Source organism: Eubalaena glacialis, chromosome 12 (genome assembly GCF_028564815.1).
Source record: "Eubalaena glacialis isolate mEubGla1 chromosome 12, mEubGla1.1.hap2.+ XY, whole genome shotgun sequence".
Classification (NCBI taxonomy): domain Eukaryota; kingdom Metazoa; phylum Chordata; class Mammalia; order Artiodactyla; family Balaenidae; genus Eubalaena; species Eubalaena glacialis.
Window position 1 is genome coordinate 70550403 of NC_083727.1, and position 15947 is coordinate 70566349.

The window sequence follows — 15947 nt, forward strand, 5'->3', positions numbered from 1 at the left end:
TGGAAAGCAGCACTTATTCAGCGTGTAGAGCCACAGGCCTTGGCTTTTAACACCAAACTGGCTGGGATCACAATTTAGGGATCTCATAAAGTAGTCACCTCACCTCTGCACAGAGATGGCTATGATGGCATCTTTAGGCAGGGCAATATTCTTTTCAAAAAGTAATATTTGGTGAGCTCAAAAACACAGACAAATGAGCTCTCAGAGGTCAAAGTTCTTTACCCTGATCACGTACAAAATCATTTCATTCTGGAAAAACTTTAGAGCAGCTATAAGTAAACACTGACCTTGGCCATAAAGCTATTTCAGTAAAGGACCCAGAAAATGTATACCTTTAAGAAATATAATTTTCTGGTGGACATATTAAGTTTAACTGGTTGTAAAATATTGATAAATGGATTTATGGAGTTTTAAATTATGAACTCATTTAATGTTGGGTGATACTGAGCAAAAATAATGACTTTAATTCTAGAATACTTGGTCTCTAGGCTTTTTTGGGGAAGTCATGTGATACGAAGGTCGATTCTATCTTAAAGCCAGTCTTGGAGTGTTTGAATAGACATGTCATCTATATATAAGAGAATGTTTATCTTTCTTTGTAGTGGCGTTATGCATCCAGATCATGGAAAAGTGCTGTCAAATTACAAGGGTAAAAATAGAAAAGGGGGAGGGGCATTGCAGAGGCCTATTTTTTCTCAATGGAAATTGTTAGCTGGCACATCAAGAAACCACTCTTTTTTTTTTCATACTGTAATTCTTAAACTAGTTCAAATAGATACAGATTATAAATGAGCATAAAAGACAAAACAGTACAATTTAAAAAGGGTTTCTATTTGAGTTCATGCAGCTTGACCAATAATTTATGCTGTTCTCAAAGGACAAGAAAGATGAATAAAAGACAAGAAAATTATTATATTATTCGCGGGAGAAACAGTAATGCTCACCAAATGTTCCATCTGCCCTCCTCCATTTCTCAGCCTCTTTATAGTATGTGAGCCCATGTGACTAGTTTTGGCCAATGAAATGGGAGCAAAAGTGATCTTCAGACTGAAGCAATAAACAGCCTATGTATAATTTTCCAGCCTTTCTTCTTTCCTAATTGAGGAAGTTATATGTTCCATATGGAGCACCTACAAGTTGGTGGGGTCTTGGTCAGCCTGGGTCCTTGAATGGAACAGAGACTCTTGCTGACCTGTGATAGACATGTAGGATGAGCAAGAAATAAGTCTTCATTATGTTAAGCCACCGAGAATTCAGGATTAATTTGTTAACACAATAAAACCCAGTATATCTCAACTACTGCATTTTTGTGATAGATTTCTCCACAAGATAAAAGAGTTTAATAATGTTAATAGGGAAGTGGCTTTCTCTAAAGAATGTCTTCTCTTCACCGTGAACGTTGGTTTGAGAAAGCCAGAATTAGTTTAAAAAACACAGAACTGGCATACACACTGGATGAAAGATGTAGTAAATTAGTAGGTTAAAGAATTGCTCTTTGGAAAATGAGATTAAACTATTGTTGGGATCTAAACTGACAGATTTATATGTGTAGAGTTAATGAAGGCAAACAATTTGGATGCATTCAAAACAATGCTTAAGGCTTAACAACTCCAAAGTCAGAAAATTGTGTACTATTATTTATTTAGGTTGAGATTTTAAAGTCAACGAACAATGAAAACAATACTGATATGCAGTCAAAGAGCGTCCTGGGATGGGAAAGTTTAGTTTGGGTTTAAATGTTGGCTCTACTCTTCCTAGTTTTCTAAGTGTCTTTTCACTCATTTGTAAAAGGGAAATAAAGGTTTCTATCTTTCAGAGTCGTTGTGAGAAATAATTATGGTAATATGATGTATATTAACTACATAGTCTGGATTCTGACCCTCAGAAATCACTCTTAACTGTGATAATAAGGATGATGGTTTCATCAACCAAGATCTGAGATTCTACAACTTAATTCACAAATTCATACCTTGAGTCACTTGGCCCCAGAAATTGCCCTCATGATAAGATCTGATTTGATGGTTAAACTCAGATCCCATTGTAATCCAAGATTGTATATGTGTATCTGTGTGTATGTGAGTATGTATGTGTGTGTGATTTCTTTCCCCTCTTTTAAGAAAGACTAAGGAGATTAAACCATTTGTAGGGAATAAGGAACCAATAGCATCTTCCAACTTCTTTCAGATGTCTTATTAATTGTGCCTTTTTTGACTTCTGCAATCTTTATCAAACTCCTTGCTGGGAGAGAGCCCGTTTGCTGAGAGGCAGCAGCGTGCCTGTGGTCAGCAATCCACTGATAGCAGGTGAGCGGGACAAGCTCGCCTTTGAAGCAGCAGTGCTGAAGTTTAGAAGTCATTGTATAGCAAGAATCTACCCATAAAATCAGGAAGATTCCTGATCCCTTTACCCTCTCCACAGCCTTAATTTTTACCATCCAATCCCAAGTGTAAACAGCTTCTTGGTAAACTATGGAAAGGAATTTTAAAAAGATAAAAATAATAACTTTAGCCCAGATATTCAATTTGAGAGAAAGAGGGGAGGAAATAAACAGGATATCTTCTGTAACTATATCCACGGTAGAAATACAGCCAAAGCTTTTTCTAGATTTATCTTACTTGCTACCTTTCAGCACACACATGTGCTTAAATATATTTAGAGAGAATTTTTCCTTTTAGATACATATATTTCTATTTTAAAGACTGGCTCACCCGAAAGCTCAAGGAAAGGCTCCACAAGAAGTCACCACCAATCCTTAATGGGCTATTTAGAATAAATAAAAGATAGAAGAACGTAAAGGAGAAGCTATATGTCCAAAATTCAGAGTGGGCCTTTGTTCAGGAAATATGTTACATTTACCTAAGGTTGAAAGAGGTCAGTGCAGCTAATTCACTTTTATTTCTGATGGATTATTTTACCTTGAAATCTGAAGAGACAAAAACTCTAAAAGTTCTCTGACTTGTTTCCCAGCTAAATTTTTTTCCCTCTAAATTTTATTTCATATTTTATCTCCTCTTTGCTTCCAGAACATCATTATGATTTGTAGTTACATATTTATTTGTGTTTATTTAGTATTTATCTCCCCTATTCAAAAATACACACTGTGAAAGCAGAGATCATTTGTATTTTGTTCACATATAAATTTTTGTTTATGATCACCAACACCTGGGTGGACAGTGTCTGGTACATGGGAGACATTCAGTGGTAGTGATTGAATAGAGAATTAAATCTTATAATGTTATATCATTATATAATCTGTTATAAAATTTAGTTCTTTTTAGAATGTATATATTAAAATTATTCAGAAAGTCAACATATTAGAATCCTTACCTTTAATTTACCAACTGGTCATATTACACTAAAGAAATCTTAGATGTTGAGGATACTCAAGGGAGTTGAATAGCTTAAACAAATAAAAATAACAATTCCACATCTGTTGGCTCTCTAATGTAGCCTAGAACATAGATACTATTAATGGCTGGTATTGGTCATAGGAAATCAATGTGAGGCAGGCTGTGACTCAAGTTGGACAAATCTCAGCCAGTTCCCTGGCCATATTTGATTGGCATATTAGTTTCCTATTGCTGCTGTAAGGTTGTACCACAAACTCATTGGCTTAAAACCAACCAGATTTATTATTGTACAGTTCTGGAGGTCAGAACTCCAAAATCGTTCCACTGGGATAACATTGGTGCCAGCAAGCCTGCATTCCTTCTTGAGGCTCAAGGGGAAAATGCATTTCCTTGCCTTTTCTGGCTTCCAGAGGCTGCCTACATTTCTTGACTTGAGGCCCCTTCCTTCATCTTCAAAGCCGCAGTATAGCATATTCTCTCCTCTACGACCTCTGCTTCTGCCTTTGTCTCTCTCTCTCTCTTTGTGTCTCTCTGATCCTCTTGCTTCCCTGTTTTAAGGACCCTTGTGATTATATTGCCTTCACGCACATAATCCAAGATAATCTCTTTCTTTCAAGATCCTTAACTTAGTCACATCTATAAGATTCCTTTTGCCATGTAAAGCAGATTCTGGGGATCAGGATGTGGGCATCTTTGAGAAATCCATTACATAGCCCACCACAATTGATACAGGAGTAAGAATCTGACCTAAGCCAGGCCAGCATCATTCTGGATTTTTTTTGCCCCGGAACTTGAGAAAAATCACCAATGGTAATGGAAGCTCTGACATACGAGGTTTAGGATCCATCAGCAGTCATATTCCTTGAGGTACAGAATAGGCTGGCATAAAGGAAAAAGAATGGAGTCCCCTGGAAGAGAGACTAACGTGGAAACAGAGGGCTGAGGCCCAGGTGTGCTTTTGCCAGGTGTATATAACTGAATCACATTGCTGCACACTTGAAACTAACACAACATTTTAAATTAACTATACTTCAATAAAAAATAAATCATAAAAAAAGGGCATGTGGGGGCTTCCCTGGTGGCGCAGTGGTTGAGAATCTGCCTGCTAATGCAGGGGACACGGGTTCGAGCCCTGGTCTGGGAAGATCCCACATGCCACGGAGCAACTGGGCCCGTGAGCCACAATTACTGAGCCTGCGCGTCTGGAGCCTGTGCTCCGCAACAAGAGAGGTCGCGATAGTGACAGGCCCGCGCACCGCGATGAAGAGTGGCCCCCGCTTGCCACAACTAGAGAAAGCCCTCGCACAGAAACGAAGACCCAACACAGCCAAAAATAAAATAAATTAAAAAAAAAAAAAAAAAAAAGAGCATGCAATAAAAGACAGTCTTTACCCTCAAGGAGTCCCATGGGAGACATTGCAGCAAATCTTCACTGCATGTGATAAGTACCATGGGAGCACTCCTGGGGACACTTCACTCAGGATTGTGCAGGCCAGGGATGGTTACCAGAAAGTTGATGTTTGGGCTGAACCCTAGAAGATAATAGGAGATTTTGGACAGTCAAGGGAGAGGACATTCCAGGCAAAGTCACAGAGGCACGAAAGAGTGTGGTAGATTCCGTGCCTCATGAGCAGTGTGATATTATAAGAACAAGGAGTTTGGACTTCCCTGGTGGCGCAGTGGTTAAAAATCCGCCTGCCAATGCAGGGGACACAGGTTTGAGCCCTGGTCAGGGAAGATCCCACATGCTGCGGAGCAACTAAGCCCGTGTGTCACAACTACTGAGCCTGCGCTCTAGAGTCCGCAAGCCACAACTACTGAGCCTGTGTGCCACAACTACTGAAGCCCCCATGCCTAGAGCCTGGGCTCCGCAACAAGAGAAGCCACCGCAGTGAGAAGCCCGCGCACCGCAACGAAGAGTAGCCCCCACTCGCCGCAAGTAGAGAAAGCCCGCGAGCAGCAATGAAGACCCAACGCAGCCAAAAAAAAAAAAGAACAAAGAGTTTATGTAGGGTACTGATGAGAAATGAGGTTAGAGAGCTTGACAGGGCAAAACTGAAAAGGTCTCAAGGCTCATGCTAGGGAGTTAAGGTTCTGTTTCCAAAAGCAATTGCACGGTGCCTGGCATAGAATATCAACCGTCACATCGCTGATGGTTCTGACGCAGAGACTGCTCACAGTCAGTACAGAAATCAAAAGGCCTGGTCACAGAATTGATGTTTGGCACTGAGACTGTTACACTGACATCTTTGCTCTGGGAGAGAAAAATCAGTGTTGGAGAACTAGATTTTTTACATTTTTAAAATCCAAAGATCAAAGACATGAATATGACTGCGCAGCTGTATATGAAGGGGATGAGAAGTAAAACTGGAAAGATTGAAAATAATATATACTTAATACTTACTGAAGGCGCCTCTACATTCCTAATACACTAATTGCTAATAGCAGGGGTCTTTGCCTGGGGTCTGTTTATGAGCTTGGGACGATTCTGAAAACATCTTGAAGTTTTAGGCAAAGTTTTTTTTTTTTTTAATAAATTTATTTTATTTATTTATTTTTGGCTGCGTTGGGTCTTCGTTGCTGCGTGCGGGCTTTCTCTAGTTGCAGCGAGCGGGGACCAATCTTCGTTGCGGTGTGTGGGCTTCTCACTGAGGTGGCTTCTCTTGTTGCAGAGCACAGGCTCTAGGCGTGCCGGGCTTCAGTAGTTGTGGCACGCGGGTTCAGTAATTGTGGCTCATGGGCTCTAGAGAGCAGGCTCAGTAGTTGTGGCGCACGGGCTTAGTTGCTCCGCGGCATGTGGGATCTTCCCAGACCAGGGCTCGACCCCATGTCCTCTGCATTGGCAGGCGGATTCTTAACCACTGCACCATCAAGGAAGTCCTAGGCAAAGTTTTGAGCATGAGTGCATTTGTTTATTTTCCTAAGGATAGGTGTTTTGGATTTTTATCATATTCTAAAAAGTCCTTGTCTTCAAGGTTAAGATCCACTGGCTTCTAGCAGTCAACTAGAACAAAAGGACGTGAAGCAACACTGTTTAGACATTGCATGGTGGATTATAGTGGTAGAAATTTCTTTTGGGGGGAGTGGAGAGTTAGCAGGTAGGCCAACGCCCAGTGGTCTAATAAACAATCTCCCAAACCCTGCTGCCTTATAATAATGGCAATTTATTTCTTGCTCACCTCGAAGATCAATGCAGTTAGTGGCGGGAGGTGGGTCTTCTGCACACAGCTGGTTAAGGATCAAGCTCCTTCCATGCTGTGGCTCTACCATCTTCAACATGTCACCTCAGAGGCACCCTGGCATCATCCAGGTAGCACACAAGGGAAAAGAGAGAGCACACGGAGAAGGTGCACTCCTCTTAACTGCCTTGATGGGGCAGAGGCACATCCCTTCTCACATTTCATTTACAGGAACTGATCATACGGTCCCTTCTAAGTGCAAGGGGGTTGGGAAGTGTAGTTTATCTGGGTGCACAGGAAGAGGAAATGTATTTGGTGAATATCTAGCTAGTTTCTGCCCTGGGAAGTTTAAAAAACTGGATTCTTATCTGCTGGTCATGGTTTTGGGGTAGCTCTAGGTGAAAAAATATGGAATGAACTAGATATCCTTTCTCAAAGACCATATGGTTGTTCATACCGGGTTTTAAAAAATGTGTCCTTTGTTTAAATAATGTTTTAGGTCAGAAGCACAACCTCAAGAATTCTCTGATTCATCAACACCCTTAAGGGTAGTCACCCACCCAGCAACTCAGATGGAATGTGAGATAAAGGTCCAAGCCTTCAATATGAAGAAAGAGATTGAGGAATCTATACTATACTCCTTTCTACACTGAAGATGCTAACAGTATTTCAAGGTCCAGGATATTTTATTGTCAAATAAGATTCACTTTATGCTTTCATTCTGATAAGCTCCTTTGTAAAACATTAGCCCAGGACCTTCTTAACTCAAACTGCAGAGCAAGTCAATTCCAGAGCGGAACACAAAGATCAAGTGATGTCAATCATCTAAGAACTGGAGCATATTAAAATGCTTTACTTTGAAAGACATTTTCAAGTGACTACTTTAATCATATAGAATTTTGCTAATTAAACAATTTAAATGCCAGCTCTACTAACTGAATTTTGAGTTACATTTTATTTTAATTGTTTCTGTTCTCTAAAAATATACATCAGAGCTTTTTAATTTTAATTCCACATTTTACACAGCAGTTAAGTCTCCCACACAGCCAGCTCCAACAGTCACAAAAGCAGAAATACATGCTTGCTGAGGGTACTCTTTTCCAGTTTTAAGCTTATTAAAAATTCATCTGTTGAACTGTTTAGATTAAGTTCTGCCCTTTACTGCATCTTACCAGTCTCACAAAAGCCAAGCAGTCAGTGTGGTCTGTATGAATATAATCATGGTCGAATTCTGACTTGACATAGTCTTTTTCTGACCTTAAATACTTTCTTCTCCATTAAAAACAGTCTTGCCTCTTCTAATTGATTGCTAGGTCAATTTCCTGGCTCTGTCTTCATTTGTTCATTTAAAAAATGTATTGAGGGGCTTCCCTGGTGGCACAGTGGTTAAGAATCCGCCTGCCAATATAGGGGACATGGGTTCGAGACCTGGTCCAGGAAGATCCCACATGCCACGGAGCAACTAAGCCCGTGCGCCACAACTACTGAGCCTGCACTCTAGAGCCCTCGAGCCACAACTACTGAAGCCCACGCACCACAACTACTGAAGCCCGAGTGCCTAGAGCCCGTGCTCCACAACAAGAGAAGCCACCGCAATGAGAAGCCCGCACACTGCAAAGAAGATTAGCCCCTGCTCACCGCAACTAGAGAAAGCCTGCACACAGCAACGAAGACCCAACGCAGCCAAAAATAAAAATGAATAAATAAAATACATTTATATAAAAAAGTATTGAAAATCTTCTTCTTAGCTGTGTGACCTTAAGGCAAATCACCGTGCATTATAGAGCCTCAGATTTTTTCTTTGAAATAAGAATAATCTCCTAGATTTGTTGAGAAGACCTCAAACGGGATGATGAAAAGGAAGGTGCTTTGAAATCTTCCAAGGGCTGTAGAAATACCATTATCAATAAAACCACTAAACCTCCTGATAGGTGGGAACAATCATTGTTGCAGAATTCAGAGAAGGAAGCAAGTGTGACTTGAAGCATCCTGCCGAGAGCGAAAGGGGAGAGTGGGGAGATAGGACTTGTGCTGAGTCATGGTGAAAGAGGAGGACTTAAATATATGGAGAGGGAAGGAGAGGGCAACTCAGTCAGAACTGTAAGATCTGTCCTGACAAAAATGCACACAGGTGGAAATGAACTCAAGTTGGCTGGCTCTGAAGCAGGTTGTTGACCTGGGTGGATTGAGGAATAAACTTGAAAAGTAAATTAGGATCAAGAGGAGAGAGTCTTTTCATTGACAAGGACCTTGAATTGATTTTTGATTAGGACATGGTGGGATGAGGTTGGTATTTTCAGAAGACTCATCTGGCAAAAAGGGTGAGTGACCAGATGCACAAAGACTCGTTAGTGGGCTGCCATGTTCCAATCCTGGTGAGTAGAAATAAAGGCCTGAACTATTATGAGAGCAGTGGGGTAAGAAAAAGATGGTACATGAGAGAAGTGGAAAACCCTGACTGTCATCATTGTACCACTGCTGCCACCACCAAAAGCACAAAAACCATGGCATTGCAAGAGAGTAGCATGGATTTGGTAGGTAGCTTTGGAGTTTCAGTGACTAGGAAAATGGCATCCTCAACAGGCAAGATGGTACTTTTCCAGGACAGAGGGATGGGGGCTTTGGTGTTGGATATATTGAGTTTGAGGTGAAGCTGGACACATAAGTGAAAAGCTCAGGACTCTGTTACTTGCACTCCTTGCTTTGAATGTTATGCCCTTGTAATAGTGAACTGTCTCTTTCTTGTGTGCACCATGCTGTCATACTTCCATGCATTTACCCTTGCCCTTCCCACCTTATTTATTTACTTATTTTTGGCCACACCCTGTGGCTTGTGGGATCTTAGTTCTCCGACCAGGGACTGAACCCGCTCCCCCTGCAGTGGAAGTGCAGAGTCTTAACCACTGGACGGCCAGGGAAGTCCCTATTTTTATTATTTTTTAAAGTCAGGTTTAGTGATGTATAACTGACATACAGTAAAATCCATCCTTTCCAGTTGTATGGTATGAGTATCAACAAAAGTATACAGTCATGTAACCACCACTACACTCAGAGAATTTTCTCTGTGTCTCTTTGGAGTCAAACCCCTCACCCCATTTCCAAAACTCTTATCTGATCTCTGTCCCTATAGTTTTGCCTTTTCCAGAATGATACAGATGGAATCATACCGTGTAGAGCCTTCCGTGCCTGACTTCCTTACTTAGCATGATGATTTTGAGATTCACTCCTGTGTTGCAGGTACCAGCAGTTTGTTTCTTTTTTTTCCTTTAATTAATTAATTTATTTTTGGCTGTGTTGGGTCCTCATTGCTGCACGCGGGCTTTCTCTAGTTGCGGCGAGTCGGGGCTGCTCTTCGTTGCAGTGTGTGGCTTCTTACTGTGGTGGCTTCTCTTGTTGTGGAGCATGGGCTCTAGGCACACGGGCTTCAGTAGTTGCATCACGCAGGCTCAGTAGTTGTGGCTCATGAGCTCTAGAGCACAGGCTCAGTAGTTATGACGCACGGGCTTAGTTGCTCTGCAGCATGTGGGCTCTACCTGGACCAGGGATCGAACCGTGTCCCCTGCATTGGCAGGCGGATTCTCAACCACTGCGCCACCAGGGAAGCCCAGTTTGTTTCTTTTTATTGCTGAATAGCATTCCTATGTATGGAGGTATCATACTTTGAAGAACAATTGAATTATTGATATTTTTAGCTTTTGGCTATTATGCTTAAAGCTATTATAAACTTTCATCTGCAGGTCTTTGCATGGACATAAGTTTTAACTTCTCTTGGATAAATACCTCGGAGAGAGATCGCTGGATCACAACATATATATTTAATGTAACAAGAAACCAACAAACTGTATTCTAAAGTGACAATACCATTGGTATTCCCACTAATTATGAATGAGGGTTCCAGTGGATGTTTTGGGTGCCTCCTCTCCCTCCCCCCTTCCCCTCATCCCCACCCCCTACCATGTTGTTATGCTGTTAGCAGCCCTATGGAGAGGCCCGTGTGATAACTATCCTGTCTGAACAAAAGGTAGTGAGGAACCGAGGCTTGCCAGCAACCAAGTGAGTGAGTTTGGAAATGGGTTCTCTGCCCTAATTGAGCTTTGAGATGACTGCTGCCCCATCTGAGAGCTTGGCTGCAATCTCAGGAGAGATCTCGATTCAGATCCACCCAACTAAGATGTTCCCAGATTTCTGACCCTCAGAAACTCTGTGAGGTAAGAAATGTTTGTTGTTTTAAGCTGCAAAGTTTGGGGTAATTGGTTACACAGATAATTAGTGCACTGAACCAAGACACTGGCGTGAAGCTCAGGGGAGAGGTCAGTTCTGGAACAGAGATTTCAAGTGAAACTATGAGAGAGGATGAGTTTTGAATGCTTTGTGCCGAGACCAGAGCTTCCAACCCTATTTCTGGGACCCCATCCAGAATGTCTCTATCTCAAAGGATATACATAATTTTCAAAACAAAATTAAGTAAAAAAAAATACAGTATTTGGGGGGTAGGGAGAGGGGGCCACATACTCTATAACGATTGTGTTGTCTCAGTTCTCTGAAATTTAGACATCACCCTCTATGCTGGTTTCCAGCCGTCTCTACCCTCATGCATTATTTTTTGGTGGTCTATTCATCTGGCAATTTTCAGGTATATACCAATTCTTTACATCCCACTCTTCCTCTTCTTTCTCTTTCTCCTTTTTTCCCCTGAAACCCAGCTTTAATGTTTTACAGAGTGATGCAAGTTAAAACAACTCCCTGTGGAACCTGCTCAGGCATAGAGAGAAATGAACTGGGGGGAACCCTGACACCCTATTCCCATTTGGCTCCCGAATCCCAGACAGTACATTTTTCCTGGAGATGTGAGTATGGGAAATAGGTGGGTGTGGGGAAGGGCTGGAGGGTAGTGGCTGATTCATGCTGCCTCTCCAAGCTGGAGAGTTACGGATCGGTGGTGAGGAGCTGTCTCCCACTGTCTGCACGGCGACTGGGACTTGATCGGCCCAGATGAGGCTTAGGCAGTATTTAGACGCTGAGCTTAGTTAGACAGAATCCTTCCACCCTCCAGTTCAGCTAGAGCTCGGGGGTGGGGGTTGGTTGGGTATGTGGTGAGAGGGTGTCAGGATAATGTTTGTGACAAGGTCTCCCTCTTTCCCCTTAAACATACTTGCCGTTGAATTGCAGCCAAGATTTTAGACCAGGACAGCCGGCACTGCTGGCTTCTCCTTCTTGAAGGATTCCTGGGGCTCCTCTGAGCCACACCGAAAGCATCGTGCAAAGGAAATCCTTTTTCCTTAATAAAAGCGGCTGTGATTCCCGCCCACCAAGTTCTTCACTGTCTCTAAAGCTGCACATGGCCATTTATACAGACACAGAGGGAAAATACAGTTTTCTGAATGTAGCACCCTTACCTCTCACAGCAAAATAGCCAAGCCCTTTAGGATAGAGATGCTTTAGGCAAACCCATATCACATCTAATGTCTCCTAAGACTTCTGCAAAATTAGGGTAGGAAGTCGTTTGGGCTTCATTTTTCTCTCTCCTACTGCACTATAAATCTAACCAAACCACTCTATCAATACAATTGCTTCTTTTTTGATTTTTGCACAAAACCGATTTCTCCTTTCATTGATAGCCCATAACTGAAAGCTTTCTGAAATGGATGTGGGAGGAGACATGTGCAAAACAAAAAGAAATGGGAAAACGTTAAACAAATTACTTTCCGCCTGTGAGATTTTCCTCCTTTTCTCTGCAGCGTTATTTGCCTTCTCTGTTGACATTTCAGACTAGAGGAAGATTATGCATAATTGGAGCAGCAGTTTCTTTATCTCTAACCCTCTGAGGGTTCCAGGGACAGAGGTTGTTAGCCTGGGAAACAGGATGTTTGCATTACTTATTAGGCCACGCTGCTTTGACTGAAATAGTAGAGAATATTCTTGGCGGATTTGCCTGTGTCAAGTCGGCCTGCTTCTTGTCCATCACTTCTGGGGTGAGTTAGCTGCCGCCACGTGTGTCACACATCACGTCTCAGGTTGTTCTTTCAGGCTGTCAGTCATCTTACCTGCTGCTGCTGATTAAAAACCTTATCTCAACCGAGAAACTGTCTGCTGCCTGCATTTGTGTCTGTGACCACGGGATAGTTGTTCGGTGCTTTGGGCTATCTTTATCTCAGATTCCTGGTGCTGGGGGTTCCAGCTGTTTGTGGGAAGTAGAGGAACAAATGACTACCATTTTCAATTTAGTTGTGCTGCAGAGGCAGCTGAAGATGAAACCACACCGTATTGCTTCCTTAACTACATTGCTGGCTTACTAAACAATGCTGCACAATCATGGTTTGCAAGCTTTGGTAGGTAAAATACAAATTTCTCAGCTCAGCTGACAGTGATTTTGATCCAGTAGGTCCCAGATGAGACCCAGGAATCTGTCTTTAAACAAACAGCCTGATAAATCTGATTTAGATGGAACACGGGACAGACTACAAGAAACAGAGCTACACAACGTTAAAGAGTCGAGTGGAGGTTAGGAAATCCGAGTTCCGTTTTAGTAATCTCATGACGAGTCAAAAAGAATGTTGAGGGAAAATCCCAATACTTCTATTTATAGTGACCAGAGTGTTAGCAATTTAAGGATATGATTTATGTCTAATTTCTCTCTCTTTTTTTGATGTTAACTAAATTCACTGTGGTAATCATTTTTTAAAAATTGAATTATGGTTGATTTACAGTATTGTGTAGAAACAGACTCAGAGACATAGAAAATAAACCTATGGATCCCACAGGGGAAAGCGGCGGGGGGAGGAATAAATTTGGAGTTTGGGATTAACAGATACAAACTACTATATAAAAAATAGATAAACCACAAGGATGTACTGTGTATATATATATATATATATATATATATATATATATATATATATATATATATATATATAACTGAATCACTTTGCTGTACACCTGAAACTAACACAACATTGTAAATCAACTATACTTCAATAATTTCTCTTTGGTGATGCACTTTGATTGATACACTTGATAGACACTAAATAATTAAATCTAATACTTAATGATCTTAACAAATTTAAAACATTTATTATCATTTGTTGAACATTTTTTTATTAATATGAATCATAATAGAGAACCCAAAACTAGACCACAAAATATTTGGGAATTTAGTAGCATTTCAGATTAGTCGAGACAAAAAGGATTGATTAGTCCCTGCCTGGTATTATAACTGGCTTGTCGTTTAGATTTAAAAAGAGGCCGGATTTCTACTTCACTCATCAACTCCAGATAAATTACAGATGAATTAAAGATCTAAATTGAAAATAAATAAAGCTGTATACACCCTAGAATAAAATACAAATACTTCTTTTTAGTATCATTGGCATGACATAAAACCAACAAGTCAAAAAGTTAAAGATAGGCATATTTGACTACCTAAGAATTATTGTATGGTAAAAAAATATCATAAAAGAGTCAAAAGTTAAGCTTAAAATTAAAGATAGGGCTTCCCTGGTGGCGCCGTGGTTGAGAATCTGCCTGCCAATGCAGGGGACACGGGTTCGAGCCCTGGTCTGGGAGGATCCCACGTGCCGCGGAGCAACTGGGCCCGTGAGCCACAACTGCTGAGCCTGCGCGTCTGGAGCCTGTGCTCCGCAACAAGAGAGGCCGCGATGGTGAGAGGCCCGCGCACCGCGATGAAGAGTGGCCCCCGCTTGCCGCAACTGGAGAGGGCCCTCGCACAGAGGCGAGGACCCAACACAGCCATAAATAAATTTAAAAAAAAAAAAAAATTAAAGATAAAATTAACAACTTGAGAAATACTTTTGAATAGGCAGTTATGGACAAATAATCCATAAATGACCTATAATTTATGAAATGATGTTCAACTTTGCTCAGAATTATATAAATGCAAATGAAAATAAGATACTCTATTTCATCTGTTTCACAAAAATTAACTTACTTCATGACATCAGCTTTGGGGGGTGTGGACAAGAGGGCCTGAGCAATCTCTATACAAGTTTAAAATACTCATAATCTGATCCAGCAATTCTACTTCTAAAAGTGTATCCTAGAACTATAATTGTACACATAACCAGAACAAGGATGATAATTAGAGCACTGTTTGTAATAGTAGGAAAAACCTGGATATAATCCAAATAATCATTAATAGAGGGCTGGTTAAGTAATTAATGAGTCATAATACTTTGTACTTATTTTTTTCTTTTTTTTTGCATTTGATGAGATTTTATTTTCAGAAAGGCAGGATTCATTCCGGTTTGTCCAACAGATCACATAATCAATTTTTTTTTTTTAATGTTAATCAAGAAATTCCACTTTCATCAGCAAAAGGCGGGCTATGCTGTCAAATACAGCCAAGATTGTAAGCATACAAATGGCATTAAGTCTACTGGATCTTAAATTATTCACCAGTATCCACAAGAAAAAGGCAAAACTTTGCCCTCCTGAAAAGTTATATCACTTTTTAGGAAACTGGTAGTGCTTCTGAAAGCCTCAGCATTCGTGATTATGCTAATAGCCCTTGCAAGTGTATTTTACACTATCTGTGCTGACTCAGCTAGGAGCCAACAGGCTGGATGTCGGCAGGTAAAACACATCCCTGCAGACCTGTTACTGTTCATGATGACATTTGGAAATCTCAAATCGCAACCCCAAAGGCTCCTTCTGTTCCATTCATGCATTATACGTACACATATGAAGAGTTTTCCTACCAGTAGCATTTAAAATAAGCACACTAAATAACTGCAAGTCACATGTAACATAGAATATTCAAATGTTTAGTTTTTAACTGTGTGTGACAAAGCTAAGACAGCCTACCATTCCAATAAAAAAGGCGGGGAGTGGGAGGGACAGTTTTAACACACCATTAATTTATGCTACTGAGTTTTTCTAGTGAAAGACATCAAAGCCAATACAAAATTTAGGGACAGAGGAAAACTCAGATTTCAGCCTCTGGTACCTCTCTAAAGGCAAACCTTGTGCTTCCGTGCCCTGCCATCCGGAAAGCTTACCTCCTTCCCAGCCAGACACCTTCTAGCTGAGAATACAACAGTCATTAAGAATCTCTGTCCCCGACAGCCCACACCTGGAACATGCATCATGCCTACCTGGCAATACAGGGGCCATGAAAGGCGAGAAAAAAGCATGCCTTGTGAGACTGTTGAAAAGGAGCTCCCTGCCCCAGTCTCCCAGAAAAGTACTGATCACATTAACTGCATCCAAGGAACCAGAGGGAAATAACTGAGGATTGCAGAGAATCTACTCAAGCTGTCACTGCAAAGAGCAGAGTAAGAAGCATGCAACCTTCCTCAAATCACATGCGCTTCACTCAAACTTTTTCCCTCACACAGGTCTTCTCTGCTAACAGGACTGGTCTTCAGCATCTCTCTGAGTTCCTCTCTCTTATCTAAGTTGC